This window comes from Phacochoerus africanus, chromosome 1, assembly GCF_016906955.1.
Source record: "Phacochoerus africanus isolate WHEZ1 chromosome 1, ROS_Pafr_v1, whole genome shotgun sequence".
In the NCBI taxonomy this organism is placed as follows: Eukaryota; Metazoa; Chordata; class Mammalia; order Artiodactyla; family Suidae; genus Phacochoerus; species Phacochoerus africanus.
In genome coordinates, this window is record NC_062544.1 from 33053920 (window position 1) to 33080038 (window position 26119).

General features: G+C 41.3%; 1 long non-coding RNA gene across 1 annotated transcript in view; it reads left to right on the top strand.

The window, feature by feature from the left end:
- LOC125111740 (uncharacterized) overlaps positions 1 to 26119 on the top strand; it is a 255742-nt gene that overhangs the window by 12490 nt on the left and 217133 nt on the right. Inside the window, exon 2 of the long non-coding RNA XR_007130926.1 lies at positions 2984 to 3104. This is a non-coding gene — a long non-coding RNA (uncharacterized LOC125111740). The remainder of the gene's footprint in view (positions 1 to 2983; positions 3105 to 26119) is intronic.

Here is a 26119-nt window from a genome sequence, read left to right on the forward strand (position 1 = left end):
GTGGGTAGAGGCAAACAGCAGGAAGTGGAACATCTGGGTCAGCAGTGATTTAGGACCTGCCAGTCTTGGGATTTTAATGCTGCCGCTCTTTGTTTTAAAGACACATGAAACATTATTTCATTTCATATCTCTCTTTCACATACAAAAATGGAGGTCAGATTCCAGGTCCATCCCAGGCCCACTCACTCCACGGGAGGCACATTTCTTGGCTTGTCTTGGCAGTCCTAAAAGGAGGATAGAGGAGAGGTGGGGTGAGAGGATGAAAAAGGGGATGAGGATCATGAGGTTAACAAGCACATTTCTCACACCAGAATCAGGACAGGGCGTGGTGTTGCCACCTCTTCCTCGAATGCTCTTTCCTTAGGAGAAGAGAGATCACAGATGGGCTCAGGAGGCACTCCCAGATGCCTGGCCACAGCATAAACTGAGCTGGCAGGCCTGCCTCCCCAGGAGATGGGTCTGCATGGTCACCCAGTGGGAAATTCCAGGGCCTCTGACCCACTCCATCCTTCCCAACCTGGAGAAATTCTGATGCTTTCCTACATCTTTCCTGCTCTGCCTCTGACACTTCACCCAATCTCACAGCTCCATGGGAGTTTTTATGTTCCCTTAGGAGTGGTGCCAATAAGGGCAGGGTATCAAAGACCAGTCACATCCCCTTCCCCGGGGTCTCCTCCCTGTGTGCTAATAAAGGCAGTGCTGGCCCAGGCAGATTTGTCAATTCAGCAAAGTCTGCTTTTCATTTCCTCTGCTCCTCCTGCTGCGTTTCAAGCCAGCCAAGTGTTCGTTGCCCTCATTTCCTCTTTCCCATCCCCATCGTTACCCCCTCCTACTGTTTCCTGTATTCTGGTCCTGGACTACCCCCCACTGTCGATCATTCTCTTTCTTTTCAGCCAACTTTCCTCAACTTACCTGTCCTGCATCTCATTGTTTCCAGACCTGTTCTCATGTGAGTGATACCACGTTGTCCAGATACAAGAAAATTTACCAATACTAATATATTAACTAATATTAACATATTAGCTAATGAATATTAACCAATATTAACACATTAGTCAACTAATACATTACTTTTTCCCTCTAAGTAACACCTTAAAACACTTCAGGATAGACCTCTGTCTATGTAAGAAGACTTCCAAGGAGTAACTCTAATGGGAAACGAACTATCACCAACCAAAATGCAAGACTTCACAGTCACTGGTCCACTTCCCAGTGGAGTCAGCAGCTCCTTTTCTGTCAGTGTGGGATGGGCCCTGGCCTGCAGGTCTGGAAGTCTGGACTTGCACTTCATTTATAACTCCAAAAACATCTTGGCTACGAGCTGTAAACCTCCCTAGAGACTTCAGGGTCTCCTTCTGCAAAGTCAAGGTTGGGAGTGAGAGGGTGGTCTCCCTTCTCTAGGTGTGCCTTGAGAGAGGCTACTAAATTACTACAAAATATTCTGCAGATATTGATCATTCGGGAAAAGTTTAGTAAATGGTTTGGATGAAATTTCTCTAAAAGTTGGATGGGAGGATGAGATGGGTTCCTTGGAGAGTTCAATGCTAGAGCATGAACTTCTCGAAGTGCATTAGAAAAACACTAAATGAAGTATTCACAGCCATTAGATGCTTTCCACCCTAAAAAATACCCAAGTCTGGCAAGTTTGGGAGATGATTACTGCCAGCTATTGTCTAATTTTGTGATGCTCTCTTAAGAATTCTTAGAGACTATTGTTGCAGTGAAGGTTTTTAGGCTGGTAGAGGAGGGGTGGGTGGGGGACAGTCCCGGGATATGACTTGCCTTTTTCAGAGTTAACTGTGTGGAATGTGCATGCTTCCAAATGTTGGCTTGAGTAAGCCCTGACCACTTGCCTTGTTCCCAGAAGCCACCTAGAATTGCATTTGGTAATATTTACAGACGAGTACAGAGTGTCCCAGGAGGAATCAGTGATACTAAATTGCTCATGAGGGGAGTTCCCATTGTGGCTCAGTGGTAACAAACCCAACTAGTATACCTGAGGATGTGGGTTCAATCCCTGGCCCCATGCAGTGGGTTAAGGATCTGGTGTTGCTGTGAGCTGCAGTGTAGGTCACAGATGCAGCTTGGATCCCTCATTACTGTGGGTGTGGTGTTGGCTGACAGCTGCAGCTCCGATTCACCCTTAGCCTGGGAACTTCCATGTGCCATGGGTGCAGCCCTAAAAATGAAAATAAAATGCTCGTAAGGAGCTTTGGCTTTTCCTTTTTCTCCCAGCTTAGGGTATAAATGTCTCACATCTGGTTTTCACGGAAATGTACCTTTTTAAAGACTCAAAATTTCACTTCTGCAGAGGCTTCCCTTGGATCCCATAGCCAGTTCTGTATAGCTCGGAGTAAAATTAGCCCCAATTTTAGACAACTGCCTCAAAATTCTTGGCCAGGGCAGCTTGTGGATTGACATGCAAACCATTAAATGGAAAGACACATAAAGTGTTTTGCTTGGTATATAATGAGCGTAATTCACTTCTTGTTTAGGCTTCTATTGCTATCTCACGTCTGTACATCCTAACAACACAGAACAAGAGGACATGCAGCATTTGACTAAATATTTGTCTCTCCTTTTCTTCTCTTGATCACGGGCCTTTAAGGGACCCTGCTGTGGGTCTGTGTGTCTGTGTATCATGCACCTCGAGGAACAGAGACAGGGTCACCTCGATAGGCTTTTTCTACCTGCTTGTGGTGATGTTTCCTCAGACAACTGTTTTTGGGGAAACCATTGATGCTAAGTTCCCTGGGGAAATAGAGAGGAATCTGTACCCTCCATCAGCTGTGGCACAGAGTTCTCACACCAGGGAGGCAACTCCATACTTGAAAAATTCATTGCCTTTTGTTTCCTTTGTGGATGATTCTGACAGTTACCTATTTTTATTTCCATTTTTTTTTGGGGGGGATGCTTTTTTGGTCCTACCAGGAAATCTCTTTAGGATACTTATACATCTTTAACATCTGATCTTTTTAAACAGGAGGAGGTGACTTATTCTTGCTGTTAATAACAGGAAGCTCAACTATTGCGAGAAGAGGGATACTGGAGATGAAATTTTGATGATAAAATTGCATGGACAGAAGGGCTGCTGATGGATGAAGGTAAGAGTGAACATTCAAAACCAAAACCTGTGGATCTGTGAATTGTGATGGTGTCCTTGAATCTTTTCACAGAGACAGTGACCACTCAGTGTGGTTATAATGTAGATTGACTTGATTATTTTTAATTCACTGGTAAAATATACAATCAATGCTGTGCCAAACTCCAAACTTCTGCTCCTCTTTCTGTTTCTTTTTCATTTTATTCATGCTCATGCTCAAAAAGGTGAGACATACAGTGATTTGCATATTTGGGGGAAATAAGAATCCTTTTCACGAAGCCAAGGATGCTAAACACTCATCCCCCCATTCCCAGAGTTTACTAGTGTAATAGTCTGTGGAGGCCCCTTTCTGTGGGCAGGAAGGAGGTTCTGCAGGGGAAAGCAGTAGAACTTCCAGTCTCCTTCCTGGAGGGTGGGTGACTTAGAGGTGAGAAGGAGGCATTCTCCTCTTCTGTCCCACAGAGACCAGACTTTGCCAGCCTGATAAGAGTCAGACATACTGATCTGAGGTGGATGGAAGGATAGAGGAGGGATTTTAGCCAAAAACTCACAGATTTACCTGCATGCTTGGCAACCCTCAGTCTCCTAGGTGGTCTCTGTCCAAAGAGAAACACGCTTATAATAAAAGTTCCGGCAGAACTAACTGTTCAGTTGTGTGGGTTTGTCTTACTTAACGCACAGGGTCATTTTTTTTTTTTCAGTTGCAAAGTTAACATTAACATTGAAGAATATATACTTTGGAAAACCAGAAGTATTTTCGATAGAGCCTTATATATTCTTTGCAGTGCTTTTATATCTTTTCTAAAGTTTATATATATATTGAAAACATAAAGTGATAATAAGACTGCACAGGGTACTGAATCTATTTCCATTTTGAGGTGTTTGCTCTTTCCAGGTTTGTCAGTTTTGTGTGATTTTGGTATGCTTTAAAAAACTAATTTATTTGAGATGAAATTTACATAACACAAGGTCAACCATTTTTTAAAAGAACAATTCATTGGCATTTAGTACCTTCATAGTGTTGTGCAACCATGTCCATCTAGTTCTAAAGCATTTCCATCTTATGCAAACTATTGCATTTGGAGTGGATAAGCAATGAGATCCTGCTGTATAGCACAGGGAACTATATCCATCATCACAGGATGATGCAGGATCCTGTGAGAAAAAGAATGTATGTATATATGTATGACTGGGTCACTTTGCTCTACAATAGGATTATTTTTAACGATTTTTATTTTTTCCATTATAGTCGGTTTATAGTGTTCTGTCAATTTTTGTACAGTAGAAATTGACAGAACACTGTAAATCAACTATAATGGAAAAATAAAAATCATAAAAAATAAAACATTTTCATCTTAATGTAAAAGAGATGATAATCCGTATCAATAGGTAAAACCTGTACCCATTAAGCAGTTTTTCTGCATTTCTCTGCATTTTCCCCTTTCTCTAGACCTTGGCAACAACCAATCCATATTCTGTGCATGTGGATTTATCTATGCTGGGCATTTTATGTAAATGGAATCTTATAATATGTGGCTTTGTTTGCATACTATTTTTGCTGGTACATCCCTGCTGTAGCATGCATCAATATTTTTCTTTTTATGGCTGAATAATATTCCATTGTAAAAATACTCTACTATTTGTTTATCCATTTATCTGTTGATGGACATTTGGGCTACTTCAACATTTCAGCTCTTCTGAATAGTGCTTCTGTGAATATATATGCACATGTTCTTAGTCTATGTTTTCAATTCTTTGCTTCTATGCCTAGCTTATACTGGTATTAATATAAATGGTGAGTTATAGGGTGACTCTGTGTTTAACTTTTTGAGGAACCACTAAACTGGTTTCTACTGTGCCTGAATAATTGTGCCTTCTAGCCAACCATGTGTGAGGGTTCCAATTTCTGCACATCCTTGTCAACACTTGTAATTTCCGATTGGCATACTTTTAACCACTGTGAACATGTCATTTTATACTATCAACTAAATTTGAGTTTTAAAATTTGTATTTACCTCTGGCATTGGTGGGTCTTGATGCATTTGACATTATCTGGGTGGCTTGCCACTTCACAAGTTTTGTCCTGTTATCCTAGTTTTTCTCAGACCCAGCAATTCATCCCAGCAATTTTTACATTTGATAGTTTTGAGCACAAGGCTTATGACTGGAGCAAGTTCTCTTGTGTCTTAGAGTGACCTCTGTATTAGTTGTGAGAGATCATATATGAAGGGCTCTGCCCTCCTTTCTGGCCACATGGACTTTCTTGAAGCATGACACTGGAAACAGAGCACTATCCTAAAAGCCAAGTGGTGGAACTCACATCTGGCTTCTGTTGAAAGTTGTGCTGAAAACAGGACTACGTATATGAAGCAAAAGAGGGAACAGTGTGGAGATACCTTCGAGCATACACTTTTCTTCAGCCTCACCCACATCCTCACATTTTAAGCTCACACCAGGTGCATGGCTGAGAAGAAATGAGACTGGTCAGCTAGGTCAACAGAGTCTGGGGACAGAGGCGAAGCAATGATGGCTTTGTACATATGGGAGTGGACAGGATGAAAGGCTAGAATGATTACCATAAGCTTGATGTGCCTGCTTTAACTCAACTGGTGAATTAAGTGATCAGGGGAAAATGACAGAAGGCAAAATTCAGGGTTTCTCAGCCTCAGTACTATTGTCCATCTCTTGCTGTAAAATCCCATGTCATGGCGAGGTTGCCCTGTACCTTGTGGAATGTTTAGCAGCCTCCCTGGCCTTTGCACACTAGATGCCAGTAGCATCCAGACATTCCTCTCCCCCTCCCATCTGGATATTACCAAACATCCCTGGGGGCTAAAATGATTCCCAGTTGAGGACCTCTGGGAAAAAGTGAATATTATTTTTTTCACTTATCATTTGTCTCTATCAGTGGGTTAGTATTTAAAAGCTGGTATTTAATGAGGCCCTGCTATGTGCCAGGCACTATGCTCAGAATTTTCATTTGTTTGTCCCTCAGCCAATGTTTGGGTGTCTATTCTGCTAGGAACTGAATTGACACTGTGGACTAGACAATGGAAAACTGCTGCCCCTGTGGCGCTTCCATTCTAATGGAGAGACAGGCCTGTTGAAATAGTCACACAAACATAAAATTGCAACCGTGACAAGTGACATGGAAGGGAGGCCTTTGGGGAGTATAAGAGCAGTTGTCCAGTGCTCCCTGCAGGCCTGGCTTTGTGCTGAGACTGTCACACATATTAATCCCGGTGCCCCTTACAACAGCTGTTTGATGTAGGTGCTGATGTGCATGCCCATTTTGTAGGAAGGACGCTGACTCTTAGGTGGGCAAAAGTCACACACGTAATAGGTGGTAGAGTTTAGCTTTTGAATCTGATGAGTTGTCCTCAGAGCCTGAGCTTCTACCTTCCATCCAAGATGCCTCGAGCTGACATCTGCAGAATGAATATATGACAACTGGTTAAAGAGAGGGAAGGGGAAGTGCTCCAAGGTGAAGTTAAAAGTAAATGGTTAGACCTTGAAGCAGGAGAGAGAGTAGAGGATGTAAAAAAAGGCCTGGGTGGTTGGAGTAGAGAGAATGGTAGGGAGGGGAAAGAGAAGGTGGGTGAGGTGGCAGGATCCTGCTGCTCCCAGACCTTGCAGTCCAGGTTAAAGAGATCCAAGGGGGAGGGAGAGGGAGTGGGATGGACTGGGAGCTTGGGATTAATAATGCAGACTATTGCCTTTGGAATGGATTAGCAATGAAATCCTGCTGTGTAGCACTGGGAACTATGTCTGGTCACTTATGATGGAGCATGATAATGTGAGAAAATAGAATGTATACATTGTATGTGTAACTGGGTCACCATGCTGTACAGTAGAAAAAAAAAATAAAGTATTGGGAAAATAAACAAAAGAGATTCATCTTTACCCAGAGAACTGTGGGGAGCCCCCGGGAGTTTTCAGTAGGGAGGGGACACTGAGGTTTTCCCTCATGACCTATTTAACGTTTACAGCCACTCAAGGAGGAAGATGGGAGCCATTTCACCAAAGAGATGGGGGGACACGGAGAGACAAATGCTTTGAGAAGGCCACAAGATTGAAATGGGCATAGCTGGCCTTTCCACTCAGGCGTGGCCATTTTCAAGCCCCAGCACCCTCTGTTCCAGGCTCCTTCAGCACTGAGCATACCTCCCCCACTGTCACCAGTGAGTTAGGTTGACACCCAGAAATTCTGCTCCTGTGGATTTGGATGTCTGAACACAGACAGGATTCCATGCATCTCAACAGTCATTCTTTAACTTCTCAATTTTTGAGTCTCTGTTTATTTTCTTGCGCTCCAGCTCCAATTCACCCTTTCACCACGGCACCCCACCCCCCACCACGCGGTGCTGCCCTGGGACACTGGACACGTGACCTCCGATAAGAATCACTCCATTCAGAGGAGCTGGCAGGTGGATGTCCTCTTTGCTCAAACATGCGTGAAGGTCTCCACTCCCTAGATCTCATGGCTGTGGAGTTGGGAACTCTGGCTGGCCCTCCTCTGTTCTTTTGGAGATAGTGCATTTCCCCCTCCAGGTAAACTTCAAACTAGTGTTCATTTAAATATTAATTTGCAATTGCGCCATCTCTTCTGTGATATTACCACAGTCTGTGGCAATTAGGCTGAGCGGGCCTCCTCGCTCTCTTGAATCGCACGTGGAGGCCGCGCGGGGACTTGCTGCCGAGTCCGATCCTTCCTTTCACACCATCCGAAACGCTCTGCACGGCGAACCACATTGAAATGAGCCCCTTCATCTTCCGCATGGATAATTAAACTTCAAACACTGTTTATCTCAGTCCCCAAATCCTCCGAATGCAGAAGCAAATTAATTTTAAATCTATATCTGCTTTAAATAGTAATTGTTTAATCAACAGGCTTGATGTATAATTATATTCTTTGTTCGTTCTCCCGGCAGGCTTGAATAGACCACATAATTCCTGGGTTGCTTTCATTTCTGTAATTAGATCATGTGACAGACCCTCACTATATTACAGTTGACTCTAGTTACTTCTCACCCCACCCCCTTCGAAATTCTAAAATGGTTTCTCATGAATACTTAGATTATAACAGCTCAGCTTAACACTGAGCTGTGAGTGTTTTGCTTTAATCCTTTATTCTTCTTTCACCTAATAATTTACTCTGGAGCAAGTGATCTTACTGGTGGCTGCTACACTGGGCTGGCTGTATCCTTGCAGAATTAAGAGTTCTTATCCTTATTTTGAAACAGTTTCCCTAAAGGAAAACCCTTTCGGACCACTACATAGAAACACACTCTCTGGACTCTTTGAAGCCACTGTTATCCTTGTAGAAGAATGTAAGGTTCAAATTGAACAACAAAAGCATATACTGGGCTTTTGTTTTTTAATCATCTGAGGCTTCATGGAGAAAGAGTAAGTCATTTTCCTTATTAGAAAGAGCAGTTTTGTCTCCAAGAATTTACTTTACTTGCTTGGCTTCATCCCATAAAAATGAGAGCTGGATATTAGATAATTAGGTCAACATTGAGATCGTTTCACTAATTGGAATTTGTTTGTCCCACACAATATGCCTGATTTTCTATGGGACTGAGCTAGAAATAGGATGGTTCAGCCAATCTGGCTCTTTCAGCTTCTTTTATCCCTCATGTCCTCTGGCTCATTATCTTTCAGATTTTATTTCCCAGAGTTCTTAACATTCTTAATATTTTTCTTCTTTTTGTTATTGAGGTATGCAAAATTGAATAAGGCATCTCGAGCATGATCCAATCAATAGTGTGTAAATTGAGGGAAGTAGTTAGAAGTTGGAGAGAGGGAGAGAACATCATTTGGCTGTTGTTAAAAAATGAAACAAAACAAAAAAACCACGGGGTGTCTATAGTTAAAGCTCAACTGAATAGTGCTCCTTTTCCTCCATCATATTTCAGAATTACATTCACGTTTGCACTGTCACTCCTCAGCCTTCTAAGCTTTTTTTCGTTTCTTATTTTCTTTCCTACCCATGAAATATCTGTGTTTTTTGATTACTTTCTCTTAACTAGACAAATGTAGATTTTTCAGGCAGTGTCTCATTTTGCTATTCTAACTCAGCTGTGCATTTTGATGAGTTTCACCATCATATCCTGCCCATATTTCTGTAACTGTCAGGGTTTTTTTTGGGGGGGATCATTTCACCATCCTTTTGGGTATTAGCAACATCTCCCAATTACATCTGTGGCATTAATTTCTGCATTTGTTATTCACCTTTCCAGATCACCCATGCAAATGCTAAATTACATGTGACACATTCATAGGTACCACTACATTCCCAGATTAATAATTATCCTGGGTTAATGGATTTATGATTTTTTTGGCTGGAGAATTCTGACCTCAATTTCTCTCCTACTCTTCACTGGACATCATTCATTATGTATCCTTTATTTGTATATTTACTAAGATTTAGAAACCCACATCATCACACAAAAATAATCTGAGATATATTTTGACTTAGATGTTCTGTTAGATAAGGCCTTGTTGGGAAATATAAACCACTTTTAATCTTCTGAAAGAATGATATAGTACAGGAAGCCATATTACTGTTTTGCTATGTTATAATATTGTTACCCATGTGATAGTAAAACTGAGAAGCCAAAGAGGAGAGGGTACAGCAACCTAGCAGTTGGCAATGGTTTGAAGGAGTTTCCACCTTGAGGCCAGACAGACCATAGTGGGTGGAAGTGTTACCAGACCCCAGAACTGGGGCCACTGGGAAGAGTTGGGAACACAGAGGCCAGGGTTGCCTGTTGGAGCCAGGGGTTCCCAGGAGATAAAAGCACTGCCTAAGATGCTACCGTGGTCAGGGAGAGGACAGAACAGCTTCCTTCTTCCTCCTACTTGAAGGCTTTTAGCCTCCTTTGGCTGATCCAACCTGGAAGCCAGTTACCAAGAACTGCTGTCCTCAGATATGCAGGTTAGAGCAAGAGAGGTGCAGAGTGGATCTGAGAGCAGAGACACATGACCAACATGGATGTGCTGTGAAAACTGGTACAAAGTCCTTGAGGCGTTTCAGTGAACTTGCTGCCACCTGCCTCTATGGTCTACTCTGAGCATACTGCTAGGCTAGTCTTCCTAAAATACTGTGTTTGCCTTTGCCCAATGACCCTTACTTCTTACCACATCCAGCTTGAGCTCTTCAGGACTTTCCTCATCTGGACTGTCCTCGCCAACTCAGATCGAGATTTAGTTCTCGTTTGTCTTGGCCCAGTTCTTTGCCAGCAGGAAGGGAGGAGCAAAGGTAAAGTTCTATTGGTTGACCACCTATTATGCAACAGGTGCTGACCTGGGAGCTTTGTGTATCTTCTCTTCTTGTTGAATTCTCAGGTGTTATTATCATTTTTAGGTAGGATGGTGGGGCTCAGCAACGGGAGATAACTGCTCCAAGTGACACTGTCTGGCTAGAATTGGAAGCAGGTCTTTCTAACACCATCTCGTTCCTTGGAGCTGCATCACCTTCTTGGAGCTTGGAGAAGAGAAGTGATTTATTAGAGTTCACATGGGTTGGTTATCGCTACCTGACATCTTAGTCCATCTGTTTTGGATTTAGATGATTTTTCTAGTAGTCATATTTTTGGAAGATCTTATCCACTGATCTTTAGTTCAAGTCCTACTTTCTTCATGGTATTTTCCATACCTGGAAATCCCACATCAAACTTTCCTTTCTTTGACCTTCTCTGGCACTTATACAATTTAACTTTTTTATGGCTGCATGCATGGCGTATGGAAGTTTCCAGGCCAGGGACTGAACCCACACCTCCACAGCCACCCAAGGTGCAGCAGTCAGGTTCTTAACCCATGGCACCACAGTGGGAACTCCACTTATACAATTTAAATATGTAGAGTTGGAATTCCCATCATGGCTCAGCAGTAACAAACCCAACTAGTGTCAATGAGGATGTGGGTTCCATCCCTGGTGTTACTCAGTGGGTTAAGGATATGGCGTGCCTTGAGCTGTGGTGTAAGTCACAGATGTGGCTCGGATCTGGTGTTGCTGTGGCAGCTCACAGCTCCAATTCGACCCTTAGCCTGTGAACTTCCATATGCCGTGGGTGTGGCCCTAAAAAGACAATCAATCAATCAACAGAGTCACTGAGTTCTCTAAGTGCTTTATATATGGAACCTAAATTCTTCAGTCAAGATGTAAATAGTAACAACAACCATTTTCTTATATATTTCCTCTATCTCTCTATAAAATCCCATCCTAGTGACACAGTTAACATTTTATGATTTACTCCAACCTGTATTCAGGAGTATAAGTGCCTTGCAGTTTAGACAGAGAACCTCCTACTTCTCAGGAGTGATTTCCAACCTTTCATGTGCATGAGTGTCACCCAGGGCTAGTATTAAAATGCAGATTTTGACTCAGCAGATCTGGGGTGAGGTCTGGGGTTAGGCCTGGGGTTCTGCTGCTGTTGTGAATCCTGGAAACACTAGAACACAAATTTATACATCAGAGGCAGCCGACAACCTACCAAGGATGCCTATCAAAATGGATACGAGGAGCAGACAGCTACATAGGCTCAAATATAGGGAACTGAGATAAATGGCCAATCAAATTAAGGGTCATAACCTTGGACGATGAGAAGTTGAGAATAAATATATATTACAAGAATAAATTTGGTGGTGGCAGGGCTGGCAGGAAATAACACGTGGTAAAAATTAGTTTTCCTTGAAAGCAGTTTTTGTAGTCTGTTGCCATTGAAACATATTACTTGGGGGAAGGAGATGGGAGAAGAGGTGGCCTCTGAGTTGTTCTTGAAAGAGAGAAAGAGAAGGTTGTTCTTTAGGCTCCAGATCTGACTTGATGGCCTCCAGAGAGGACCAGGAAGGTGTTCTTCTCCATCTTAGTTTAAGGAATATATTGGGAGAGGTCTTTGCTGTGCTGTGATGGGTGGAGTTTCTTGTTCTCTTTTGTCAAGTTCTAGCTGGACAATAGTACATAAGAAATCACTCTTGGAGTTCCCGTCGTGGCGCAGTGGTTAACGAATCCGACTAGGAACAATGAGGTTGCGGGTTCGGTCCCTGCCCTTGCTCAGTGGGTTAAACGATCCGGCGTTGCCGTGAGCTGTGGTGTAGGTTGCAGACGCGGCTCGGATCCCGTGTTGCTGTGGCTCTGGCGTAGGCTGGCTCCAGCTCCGATTCAACCCCTAGCCTGGGAACCTCCATATGCCGCAGGAGTGGCCCAAGAAATAGCAAAAAGACAAAAAAAAAATCACTCTTAAGAGAGGAAAGAGAATTACTGGTGATGTACATGTACATGTGTGTACACACACACACACACACACACACACTATGCTTTTGGAGTCTAGTAAACTGCTGTTTGATATTTAGCAGGGCCTCCTCCACTCAGCCACTGCTCCTGATCATGTGCTGGTCCCCAAGGTCATGGGGGTAGGTCTGCTCTGAGCACATTGTTGACTGCCTGTTGAGGGTCTCTGGAGAAGAATGGGAAGTGGGAAGGATGGACACTTTCCCTTCCCCCTCACTTCCTCTTGGGTTTCAGGAAAGTATGCCAAGGTGCCTCCTTGATTGTTAGACTCAAACCAAACATTTTCATAGGGATAAGAAAAGTTAACCCAAGGTATTGGCTAGAATCGATGTTACTTCCATTTTCAAAAATCAGTGCTATATTTTCTATAATTCAATCTTCTCATCTTTCTCCCAAATCCTTGTTGCTGATTAAAAAAAAAATATCTTTACTGCCTTTGTCAGGCATTTAACTGTCTATAATCCATACCATCTGCTGCAGATTTTTCAATTTTATTTTGGGATTTTAAATGAAGCTTTTTATTTGTCCATTTCATCTCTCTTATACTAACCATTATGTCTAGGACTCAGCTCAGATTTCCTCAAACCATCTGGAAGAGGACTGGATCAATCTCATGTTCATTGCTGATTTTGGAATGGGATCAGATATTTTGGGGGGGATGATGTCTACAATTTTCCCTCACTGATCATGTTCCAGAATGTCCTTGGCCATTGCTTACATTTTATTCATGATGTGGTCTTCCCTAAACTCCAAATAATAGCAATTTTTATTGACCTTGATTTTTTTGGGTTGTTACCTTTGAAAAACCCTGGGGTGAAAGAGATAATCCTGGTAGAATTAAATGGTAAATATAAAATATTACCACTCTTTTCTCCTATCTCCTATTAACCTTTGTGGGAATTTCTGATTTGAGTTCAGATACATACATTGCTTCTCTATTCTCTTCTAGAAAAGACTGTAACCTCCGCTAATGCTAAATCCTGTGTTTTTTCATCCATGTCTCTAGTGCTTGGCGTGTAAGTGCTCAGTAAATACTGATAAATGAAATATTGAATGACTTTGTCTGATAAACCTATTTTGTGGTCCGGTGGTAGGAACCTTTTTGAATTCTGCAAAGCACTGGTTAGGAAGTGGAAGCCAGTCTTTTCCTCCATAAAGTGATGGCTAGTTTGCCTAAAGTTAACATTTTTGTTCCTTTCTGTTTTGTTCCATCCTATCTATGTATAAGCAAAGATACTGCTTTTTGATATGGAGAGATTCTCTATAGAAACACAGAGTTGACTTATAATTTCTGTTTCTAGTGAATCATCTCATGTCAGAAGGTGGAGGGGAACTACAGAGTAGAAAGATGGGGCGGTAGAGAGGACTTGAGCTTTGAGATTAAACAGATGTGGGCCTGAGCGCTGGTCTCCTCTTTGCAGTGATGAAACCCTGAGCATGTTACTAGTGCACTGAGTCTATAAAATGCAGACATTAATGGAGTCAAATGAGGTAACACACAGTGTCTTAACAGGGCCTCCACAGCCCCGCCTGAGCTGGCCCTCATGTGCCCCAGCATTCTTCTTTTGCTCTCTGAATTTTACTCATGCTGCCTTCAGTTCCTCAAAAGCTCTAAGCTCCTCGCCCACTTACAGCAGGGCCTTTGTGCATGTAGTTCCCTCTGCCACCCCCACTTTTTATCTCATAATTTCTTTTTTTTTTTCATATAGGAATCAGTATTGGGGCAGACATGCATCCTTCATTTATTTATTTATTTATTTTTGTCTTTTTGCCTTTTCTAGGGCCGCTCCTGCAGCATATGGAGGTTCCCAGGCCAGGGGTCTAATTGGAGCTGTAGCCACTGGCCTATGCCAGAGCCACAGCAACGCAGGATCTGAGCTGCGTTTGCAACCTACACCACAGCTCACGGCAACACCCGATCGGTAATCCACTGAGCAAGGCCAGGGATCGAACCCGCAACCTCATGGTTCCTGGTTGGATTCGTTAACCACTGCGCCACAATGGGAACTCCTTATCTCGTAATTTCTTATTCATTCCTTAAGGCTCAGCCAGCTTCCTTGATCTCTGTCAAGTAAGTTAGATTCCCCATGGAAGGTGTTTTCTGACTTTGTAAGACTTATTATGATTGTCATTAAATAATAACTGTGTCATAATGGGTTTAATTCTTCCTCCATTTTCCGTGCATGAGAATGGAAGCTCCATGAAGGCAGAGATCATGCCTATCTTACTCATTCTCCTGTCTGCGGTATTTATCAGAGCGCCTGACACAAAATATCTCAATAAATGTTGTTGGATGAATGAATAAATGAGTGGAAAGTTGCTAATAAGAGCAAAACACAAATTAGGTGCATGATAATTTTTATTTCTTTTTTTGTTTTTGATAGTTTTTAAAATTTTTAATTTTATGTTGTTTTCTTAAATTGAAATACAGTTGATTTATAATGTTGTGCCAATTTCTGCTGCATGGCAAAGTAACTCAGGCATACACATACATACCTTCTTTATCTCACATTATCTTCTATCATATTCTACCCCAAGAGATTGGGTATAGTTCCCTGTGCTATACAGTAGGGTCTCATTTCTTATCCATTCTAAATGCAATAGTTAATAATTTTTTGGTATCTATTCCACCCTCCCAATTACATTCTTATCTGCAACTCTGCATGGGAGAATAAGAAGAATAAAGAGTTCATGATTTGAATGGGTGCATCCTGACTTCCTTTAGTCGCCTGAAGATTTCTCTCTTTGCTATCCTTCTAAGTTCATGATTCTCAAGCCTCACTTTGCACCAGAATTAGCTGGGGAGCTTTGCAAAACTGAAGATGACTTTCTAGTCATTGTAGGGTAGGGTCTGCACATCAGCATTTTGAAATGCTTTCCAGGTGATTCTAATGTATAGCCAGGATCAAATACCATTGCTTAGGTGAGGAATTATTTTAAAGACTTGATGAAATTCAAGTATGTATGTAGGAGGGGGTTAAACACCTTAGCAGCTACTAGCACTTTGCACCAACTGATAAGCTTGGCTTTTGGAGAAAGGGAGAGAGGAGAGATTCATCATCAGATACCAGTGCATGTCCCGAATGGGTACCAGGCCACTGTGGGTGCAATCAGGTGGAATCTTGCAAAGACTAACCTCAAAACTGCCAGTATACAAGCTTTGCCCAGATATACCAGACTTGTTGCTATTTCCATAGAGTGAATTACACTGGACTAGCCCTGGCAATGTCTTTTCCTAGATGAAACAGTGTTGCAGTGGGTTTCCCATGTGGAAACAGCTTCAGGGACATTCCTTCTGAAGGGTGCTATAGAGGGGAGTGATAAATATGCTATGGGACAGCATTTTGGAAACAAGTTGGCTAAGATGATGGTTTTGTTTTGTTTTTTTTTTTACCAGAAAGCTTAGGCTTCAAAGAGTGAATTTATAGAGTTTTATTAAATTTAAAAAAGGAAAATGGAAAAAAGCAAAATAATAACTGGGACTGTAAAACCTCTCTGGTGTAGTATAAATGCTAAATCTTAGAACCCTGTTAAAGCAGGGATTGGTAAACTATGGCCTGTCTTCCAAAGCCTGCCTGTTGCCTGTTTTTGTATTGTGAGCTGAAAATGGTTTTTACATTTTCGGATGGTTGAAAATAATCCAAAGAAGAATAATATTTCATGACCCATGGAAATCATAGAATATGCAAATATGAGTGTTCATCAATGAAATGGTATTGGAACATAGTCACGCTCATTCTTTTTGTATCAACCAGGCTGCTTTTGTTCTATAAGAGCAGAATTGAGCCATGGTTACAGGCTGTGTTGCCCACGAAGCCTAAAATATTACCTCTCTGGCCCTTTGCAGAAAAAATGTACTGACTACTCTATTAAGGAATCAGAAGAGGAACCGGATAGAAGGGTTAGCCCTGGATGAAAAGGCAAGTGGAAGACAAGAGAAAGGAGAATAATGATTGCTTATTAATTGCCAGGCACATTCCCTCTCTCAACAGTCCTTAAGGTCATCAGGGTCCCAGCCAAACATAGATGCATCTTCAAATTAAGATCATTGGAAGGGGATTTAACAAACGGACTATCTGCAAAGGGAAAGCAAGAGTGGGGATCTACAAGAGAGAGTGCAGCATCTCTGGCTCGTAACAAAGGAGATGTCACCTCTGGGCCTAGAGGGTTGAGAGAAGGGAGAAATACCTAGAATGCAGAAGGAAAGAGTTGTGTAGGTTGTTTTCCTGAAGGGAAGGTTCTTGTCTTATCGCAGAAGGAATTCAGAAATGAGAAAGAAAGTGAGGATTTATTTAAGTGAGAGATACACCTCTTTTTTAAATTTATTTTTTATATATAACAATTTTTATTTTTTTTCATTATAGCTGGTTACATTGTTCTGTTAATTTTCTACTGTACAGCATGGTGACCCAGTTACACATATACGTATAGATTCTTTTTTCTCACATTATCATGCTCCATCATAAGTGACTAGATACAGTTTCTAGTGCTACACAGCAGGATCTCATTGCTTATCCATTCCCAAGGCAATAGTCTGCATCTATTAATGCCAAGTTCCCAATCCATCCCAATCCCTCCCCCTCCCCCTTGGCAACCACAGTCTGTTTTCCAAGTCCATGATTTTCTTTTCTGTGGAAAGGTTCATATCTGGAAGCTAATATACGGCACAGAAATACACCTCTTAAAGAGAGGTGGGCAGAAAGGCAGGCAGCTGCCCTGCATTTCCCTGGCACTCTGGTTATAAGGGGCATCCAATTGCATGGGTGAAATATTCACTGGAAAGGAGGAATTTAGGGGTCATATTCCCTAATTTTCATTTCAGCTCCACCTTCCTGAAGGGAGGAGGAATTTTTGTCCTTACTTAGCTTTCATAGGAAGTGTCATGGCATTGGTGGGTACTTCTTATCTTCATAGCTCATTAAGCAACAGGTCACATTCCGACACTGGAGATTCATGCCCATTTCCACCTTACTTTGCCTCCAGGGCACTTATCACCACCAAATATGTGGTTGCCAGTCTGGAGGTTCTTGCTTTTCTTGGTCTCCCCATGGATCCCACTGTTACATGATGTGTTGTTTCCTGCCATCTGGCTCCATGCCCCTCTTTCTCTCATACCTAGCTATCGACCTACTTTGCTGTGGGCTGTCTGGAGAGCAGCAGGGACCTTCACTTGAAGGATGCAGCCAGTCTTGTAGGATCCCACAGGGAGAGAGCCAATTACTTCACTGCCCCCACCCTCACCTTTTCCCTTCCTACCTGATGGAAGGCTCCTATTGAGGAAAGTCATCCAGACCAACCTCCTGGGCAGCAAGGAGCTAGTGAAGGGTATAAGGGGATCCGTAGGGGCACACATCCTATGCAGATGGGTACCACTGTCAACCTTGGGCCCCACTTGTGTAATGTTCCACTGATGATGCAAGCTAGGTTTAGTCAGGTTAATGCTCCTCAGTAAAGGCTGGTCTAGGATTTGAACTCAGACACTCTGATTCCCATGACTCACATTCTCTTAACTGTTATGTTATTCCAAGTTCAGATGGAAGGAACCTCAGAGGGAATCCAGTTTCCTCTCTTCCAGCTCAGGAGTGGTGTTTGTAGCACAGTTTTTGGATGATCCTTCAGCCGGAACTTGAATATGTGTCTGCATGGAGACCAACCACAGTCTGTGGTCACTTTTTTCCACTGAAGGATCTTTTTGTAACTGGAAAGTTCTTTCTTGTATTGGACAAATCAAGGAGGTCACATTTACAAATTTAAAAAATTATGTCTATCTAGACATTAGATAGATAGGTACATCGACATTTGAGTCTCTAAGTTTTCTTTTTTACCCACTTTCTCACATTTTTCAGAGTTACTAGAAAACTCCCCCCATTTCTGTTTTCCTTTCAGGTACCCTTCTCTGGGTTCAGTGGTATGATTTTTTTTTCTATGGATATTCCTCCTCCAACCAGATGGTCACTTCCCATAGCCTTCTTCTTCATTCAAAGCCATAGCCTTTGAACAAAAGGAACTTGGGGTACAAATTGTTCTTTTCCTTTTATTTTAAAAGCTTGAGCTCTTAAATGCCATGGAACGTGTATTTCCAGGTCTTCAGATGGCTGCCCAGCCCTGTGTAATTCAGTGGAAGTAGCTGGTGGTCAGGGAGAGTAAAGCATCTCCACAGGCTTTGCATTGCATCTCATACATACTCCAGGAAGGAGGTCCAACTAGTGATATGAATGGCCACATCAGGCCCACAGTTAGGCTGATTCTGTGCCACCCTGAGGGGGCAAACTGGGCACTCTTCTCTGCTAGATGTGGTAATAGGATGTTTCATACCTGCTGGTGCTTATGCATCTTTATTGTTTCATGGAACCTAGGATGTGGTTTCTTTTTCAGAAAAAATCTAGGACTTGGTGAAACTCTGCGGACTCATGATGACGATGATAGTGACAATTATACCAATGTTCTATTGAGTGCTTAATCCTTGGTATACCAGGAACAGTTCTCAATATTTACCATTTGCCTCTAGGGAACCCTTTTTTTTTGCTTTTATATTTTCAAAGTTATTTTGTGAATAACTATAGAAGAAAATCAGAGATAAGATGAAAAAGATCTTTCTTAGAAATGTTATTAAAATTTACACATAGCAAATACCAATTTTTTTTATTCCATGTTTTCCTGGCTTAGAAGATACATATATCAAAAATGGGCACCTTCCTTTGAAAGCCATTAGTTGGTCACCAACTGTCATGTGTGATTCTAGGACATAGCCATCTTTAAATATGATTCCAGATTTCAAATACATCTCTACAAGTTTTAGCTTATCATTACTTCTGATTTTATCTTCTTGCAGGTAGCATCATCAAAATATAATCCTTATGAAAATTTTGATGGCTCATAATTTTGAGAGGCTAGCTATCCTTGTTCCATAATTGCAAAACATTTCTGATTTATTGACATAAATTAGAGTGATCAATAGAATTTTTTATATTATCTATTTTCTTTCATATCTCTTTTCATATATACCTGCTGTATCCACTTAGGACCCATATCAAGCATCATTTATGTTTACAATTATCATAAAGATGAAGGAATGTGGTTGTTCATCTTTTTAGCAAAACAGGATGGTCTAGGTTTTGATGACAAAACCCTGCATGATGAAATTCTTATTGAGTGACTAACCCATTGAGAACACTGCATTTCCTTTTTGTCCTTGGAAATGTAATGTCCATGCAATGATTCTGGAGTTTGAAAGAATTCACCTTGGATATTGTCATTTGAAGATTCATAGTCTGAATTAATCCTTGCATTAATGTTCTGATTTATTGAATAAGTGTGAAACATCTTCCTCCGTAAATTTTATTTTTGCCATTATGGATAGAAAATAAAAATTATAAATTCTCAACTGTGTTAACTAAAAAGATTTATTTATTTATTTTTATTTTTAATTATTTTTATTTTTTCCATTATAGCTGGTTTACAGCGTTTTGTCAATTTTTTTCTGTACAACAAGGTGACCCAGTCACACATACATATATATACATCCTTTTTCTCACATTAACCTCCATCATGCTCCATCATAAGTGACTAGATATAGTTCCCAGTGCCATATAGCAGGATCTCATGGCTTATCCATTCCAAAGGCAACAGTTTGCATCTATTAACCCCAAATTCCCAGTCCATCCCACTCCCTCCTCCTCCCCCTTGGCAACCACAAATCTATTCTCCAAGTCCATGATTTTCTTTTCTGTGGAAAGGTTCATTTGTGCCATATATTAGATTCCAGATATAAGTGATATCATATGGAATTTGTAATTCTCTTTCTGACTTACTTCTCTCAGTATGAGAGTCTCTAGTTCCATCCATGTTGCTGCAAATGGCATTATTTTGTTCTCTTTTTATGGCTAAGTAGTATTCCACTGTGTATATATACCACATCTTCCTAATCCATTCATCTGTCAATGGACATTTAGATTGTTTCCATGTCTGGACTATTGTGAATAGTGCTGCAAAGGACATAGGGGTGCGTGTGTCTTTTACAAAGAAAGTTTTTGTCCAGGTATATGTCCAAGAGTGGGATTGCTGGATCATATGGTAGTTCTATATTTAGTTTTCTAAGATACCTCCAAACTGTTTTCCATAGTGGTTGTACCAGCTTACATTCCCACGAACAGTGCAGAAGGGGTCCCTTTTCTCCAAACCCCTCCAGCATTTGCTATATGTGGACTCATTAATGACGGCCATTCTGACTAGTGTGAGGTGTTATCTCATAGCGGTTTTGATTTGCATTTCTCTAATAATCAGGGATGTTGAGCATTTTGTCATGCGCTTGTTGGCCATTTGTATATCTTTTTTGGAGAAATGTCTATTCAGGTCTTTTGCCCATTTTTCCATTGGGTTGTTGGCTTTTCTGCTGTTGAGTTGTTTAAATTGTTTGTATATTTTAGAGATTAAGCCCTTGTCAATTGCACCATTTGCAACTATTTTCTCCCACTCTGTAAGTTGTTTTTAAAAGATCTTTTTAGGCTACAAAGATGGTATCCTCTGTCTTCACTTAATCCTTGAGAGATGCTGCAATACTTGGGGTAAGATAACAGGAAAACTGATGTAATCGTGATAGTTTATTATTGCATCAACCTTTTAGGAATTTTCATTATTTTTATATTTCCTATTCGTGTTCTTTTATCATTTTTAAAGTTTTATTGTGGTGTAGTTGATTTTCAAAGTTGTGATGATTTCTCCTGTATAGTAAAGTGATTCAGTTGTACATGTACACACATTCGCTCTCTTTCAGATTCTTTTCCCGCGTAGGTTATCATAGAATATTGGGTAGAGTTATACAGTAGATGTTTGTGTTTTTTTTTTTTTTAAATTTCGCATTAGTGTTTTTTTTTAGCATCATTGAGAATAATTGGTGAGTAATATCAAATAATGCCTAAGGACATGAATAGCAAACTATTTCAGGATCTAGGAAAAATAAAATTGCTAAGATCCCATAATTCATCTTAAATTTATGAAAATTCAAGATACAATGAGTTTCATTCTGTTTTTTAAAAACAGAATCTTTGTTCTGTGAAAGACTTCTATGAAAGAATAAAAGCAATGAAGTATTAATTTCTACAACTAGAACTGCTAAAAAATGAAATTCAAAGCTAAAATGAAGCCTCATGATCCCTGATGTTATGCAACAGTTAACAGGTATTAGGCACCATGATAAAAAATGGATGAATGTGACCAAAATCAGTGGATGGATTAAAAAAAAAGAGAGCTTCAGTTTTGGGATGATGCGTAGTTTCTGGAGATGGATGGTGGTGATGGTTGCACAAAAATGTGAATGTACTTAATGCCTCTGACTTAAAAATAATTTACTATTAAAATACAGTGTACTCTTAAAATAATAGTAATATTTAAAGGTATTTAGATTGTATATTCACTTAGAATTCTCTTTCCAATACCTAACTTGCAAAAAATAATGCTTTAGTCAATTATCACAATCACGTGAGTTCAAACTATTCCTCTTCAAGTGGACAGGAAAGCCTTCAGAGCCTGGAAGCAATTCACTCAAGAGGAAGAGTGGGAGTAAAACTCTGACAGGGAGTTCCCCTGGGGCTCAGTGGAAATGAATCCAGCTAGTATCCATGAGGATGTGGGTTTGATTCCTGGCCTTTCTCAGTGGGTTAAGGATCTGGCATTGCTTTGGCTGTGGTATAGGTTGGCAGCTGTTGCTCTGATTCGACCCCTAGCCTGGGAACTTCCATATACCTCTGGTATAGCCCTAAAAAGCAAGACAAAAACAAGGCAAAAACAAAAAACAAAACAACAACAACAAAAAGCCAACTCTGAGAGAAAGATCCAGCACCTCACATGTAACTGCTTCTCCTGCTCCTGCCCATTTGATGTGTGGCCAGTCAGGATCCTGCCACGCATGGTCCCTTTGTGCAGAGACTCCATACTTCTGTTTGTGTCATGCACTCTGATTCCTCTGTCCAATGTCTTAGTGCAGTCTGTTATTTCTTACCTACTTCTTGGAAATCTCTCTTCTGATCTTTTTCAAGATGTTTAAAAAAATATTTAAAACCACATGCATTGGGGGCAAAATAGTTTCTGAGACACTCAGAAGATAAGTATGCTCTTGTCCCAAATGCCAGAGGAAAACAACCCCTCTTCCCCAGCCTTCGTGTGCTTCCAGTGGACTTGGCTCTACATTGCCTCCTTCGTGTTCTGTTTGTGAATAGTCCTGACACTTTCCACCACTTCTATGTGCCCTTCATCTGCCAGGGGGTAGTGATTCTCACTAGTTTGTGTCTTCTCCTTAAATGTCAAGCCCAATTTGATATTATTATGTTTTTGAGGAAGGTAGTATGTGATTAGAGGGATGTTAGTGGAATTGTTTTCTGCATGTTGGGTGATGAATTCTAAATACATATACTATCTAAATGTATTTAAAAATGAAATGCATGGTTATACACTATTGTTCTGTTCTAATAAAAATCACTTTGATGTGCATAGACAAAGGCAGTGTGAGTAGAAGGCAGAACCATGTCCATTACTTGAGGAGAAAATAAAATATCATTCATAGATCAAAGATAAGTTCATTTCAGGATAAGGATATAGTTAGGGTAAAGAGCTGGACGTGTCCCAGAGCTGTAGTTCTTGCCTGGACTAGTGAGGGCAGTTGTTCTGGTGAGCAGGAGGGTCTGCCTAGATTCCTCTAATGATGTCTGCTGAGTAATTAGGAGAAAGTGTATCTCTAGCACTCATAGGCCCAGTTAGGGTGAAGGGTGACCTAACACACTTAGAAAGTCTACTTCTTGTTTTCCTCAAATGGTCATAGGATCATCTTTCCAGCTCATCCTGGAAATGCAGATTCCAGGGCCACACCCACGACCTCCTGAGTAAGAAATACCTTAAGGTGATTCTTTTTCACAGTCAAACCTGAAAATCACAGCTCTCTCAGCATCTCTTCAAGTGGGAGGAAGGAGTTGAAGACAATGGAAGGAACCAGACCAAAATGAAGTGTCAGGATTTATGGGCTTGTTATAGTGCCATGTAGGGTCTGATGTGGGGTCCAGGAAATAGGAATATAAAGAACAGTAGTCAAAGGAAGTGATCTCTCAGGAGGCTCTCATTTACTCATCTGGTTGCAAATGTGAAAAAAGGAAAACAGAGGTGAGGCATATAGAGCCACAAGATCATAAGATTAGGAGGCCTGAGGCAGGAAGGGCACTGGGTGGGGGCCAGTGAATCTCACCATCAGGAAGGTTCAGGGATGTACCACCATGTGAGACCAATAGGCTGGGGCTAAGTGCTGACTGTCACAGTAATGAGCCTTCCTCCACCCGCCTTTGGCTGGAGGGTTAAACTTGGAAGCCCTCTGTCCTGTCTCATGTCCCCCTGGTGTCAGACAGTAAGTAGTTGCAATCTCATAAGGTCCTGTGACACACAACACCTAAGTTGTGAATATGGGGAGCTTTGTGGTGTAAGAGGCTTCCAATAGGCTCAAAGAAGAGACTTGTTTCATGAGGCTGATCAAAGTGAAGCCTGGCCCATGGACTTACTGGCCCACACGGGGAAGAGCATTTCACATAGCAGGATCAGGGTTAACAGAGCAAAGAGCAGGGTGAGAAAAAAAAACAAACTGTTGGGAGTTACTGGCATGTGTGCACATGCATGCGATGCAAACCTTCTGAAGACTCTGTCTGGAATTTATCCTGAAGGTGATGGGGAGCCACAGAAGGGTTTTAAGCTAGAGCACAACATGATCAGCTTTGCTTTTAGCTGAAGAAGTGCTATAGCAGGCTGGTTGTTTGGATCATATCAGTGACAAGAGAATCAGAAGTAGGGAAAGTTAGCTGATTTCTCATTTGCAGCTCAGACCCCCCCAAACCAAAACAAAACAAAATAAAAGACACCCTCCCCCCCAACAACAACAACAAAAACATTTTGAGGACTTCGCTGCTGCTTAGCCTCCGAAGTCATGCGGCTGGGTTTGGCCTCCATCATTCTTCCTGTTCACTTCTGTACACCTTTTCTGACGTCATTTGAAACGGGTGTGGGGGGGTAGGGGGTGCAGAAAGATGCTTCCTTTAACTCCAAGCAGGAAATGGGAAGGAATGTTCCTGGAATGAATTTTTCTTTTGGAGTTTTCTCATATATTTTTCCAAAATTGGAAAACAATGCAAGAGGGATGCAAATGTTAGCAGCTTTAGAAAGTTACTGGGAGTTCCCGTGGTGGTGCAGTGGTTAACGAATCCGACTAGGAGCCAAGAGGTTGCGGTTTCAATCCCTGGCCTTGCTCAGTGGGTTACGGATCCAGCGTTGCCGTGAGCTGTGGTGTAGGTTGCAGACTCTGCTCAGATCCCGCGTTGCTGTGGCTCTGGCGTAGGCCAGTGGCTACAACTCCGATTCGACCCCTAGCCTGGGAAACTCCATATGCCGTGGGAGCAGCCCTAGAAAAGGCAAAAATACAAAATGAATAAATAAATAGTTACTGATAAACCTATTTATTTTTGCAAAAAGAAACCCAAGACAAAAATAAGGCAGAAACGAATGAAATTGCTTATCTATAGGGTTGAGTGGGAGCCAAGTGCAGGATTAGGGACCTCTTTTTATACCTGCTGATTTGGTTTTGACTTTGAAGCTCTGTTAATGGTTTATATTTACAAAAAATAAAAATAAGAAATGAAAAAGAAATCACAATGGATTCTGCAGAAATACAAAAGCCATAAAGGAATGCTTTGAACAATTGTATGTCAACAAATTCAACAACCTAGAAAAAATGGACAACTTCCTGGAGACTTAGAGCCTACCAAAACTGAATCAGGAAGAAATAGATCAACTGAACAGATCAATTACTAGAAATGAAATTGAATATGTAATAAAATCACTCCCTACAAATAAAAGTCCAGGACCAGACGGCTTCACAGGAGAATTCTACTAAACATACAAAATGGAACTTATACCCATCCTCCTTAAACTTTTCCAAAAGGTTGAAGAAGAAGGAACACACTCCCAAAGACATTCTATAATGCTACCATCACCCTAATATCAAAATCAGACAAAGATATCACCAAAAAAGGAAACTATATTCAAATATCTTTGATGAATATAAACACAAAAATTCTCAACAAAATTTAAGCCAACCAAATCCAACAACATATAAAAAAGATCATATACCATGACCAAGTGCGATTCATCTCAGGTTCACAAGGATGGTTCCACATATGCAAATCAATCAACATTATACACCACATTAACAAAAGGAAAGTCAAAAACCACAAGATCATCTCAGTAGACGCAGAAAAAGCATTTACAAAGTCCAACATGCATTCATGATCAAAACTCTTACCAAAGTGAGTCTAGAGGGAACATACCTTAACATAATAAAAGCTGTTTATGACAGACCCACAGCAAATGCAATACTCAATGGAGAAAAGCTGAAAGCCTTCCCACTGAAATCTGGAACAAGACAAGGATGCCCACTTTCACAACTTTTTTTTTTTTTTTTTGCCATTTCTTGGGCTGCTTTTGTGGCACATGGAGTTTCCCAGGCTAGGGGGTGAATGAGAGCTATAGTCTCTGGCCTACACCAGAGCCACAGCAACGAGGGATCCGAACCGCATCTGCGACCTACACCACAGCTCACTGAAATGCCGGATCCTTAACCCACTGAACAAGGCCAGGGATCGAACCCGCAACCTCATGGTTCCTAGCCGGATTCATTAACCACTGAGCCACTACGG